We start from the raw sequence: 293 nt of genomic DNA, 5'->3' as shown, positions 1-293 counted from the left end.
CCACTCAGCTTGACGAGATAACGTTTGAAAAAGTGATCCTTCATTATTACCATAAAAAATAAAACGCGTTCATTTATGTAAAGAATCTGCAGAAACGAATTTGTGTTGTTGAAAGAACTATTTGGCTCGCTGTATGTACCTCACTAAAAGATCCTGCTCATGTATTCCAGTTTTGTTCTTGAAGCTGGACCCAAACGTTAGCGTCACGCTAATTTCAAAGACAAAGCACTAAAAAACAAAGCAACAAAAGTGAAGATAACCAGATGTCTGATTTTGTTTATATAAAATTTAGC

At 34.8% G+C, this 293-nt stretch overlaps 1 protein-coding gene across 1 annotated transcript in view; it reads left to right on the top strand.

Moving 5' to 3' along the window:
• LOC131892622 (ESF1 homolog) overlaps positions 1-293 on the top strand; it is a gene marked incomplete in the record, with an annotated part of 5,146 nt that overhangs the window by 3,439 nt on the left and 1,414 nt on the right.

This window comes from Tigriopus californicus, chromosome 2, assembly GCF_007210705.1.
Source record: "Tigriopus californicus strain San Diego chromosome 2, Tcal_SD_v2.1, whole genome shotgun sequence".
NCBI classification, from domain to species: domain Eukaryota; kingdom Metazoa; phylum Arthropoda; class Copepoda; order Harpacticoida; family Harpacticidae; genus Tigriopus; species Tigriopus californicus.
This window is presented reverse-complemented; position numbering and strand designations above follow the sequence as displayed.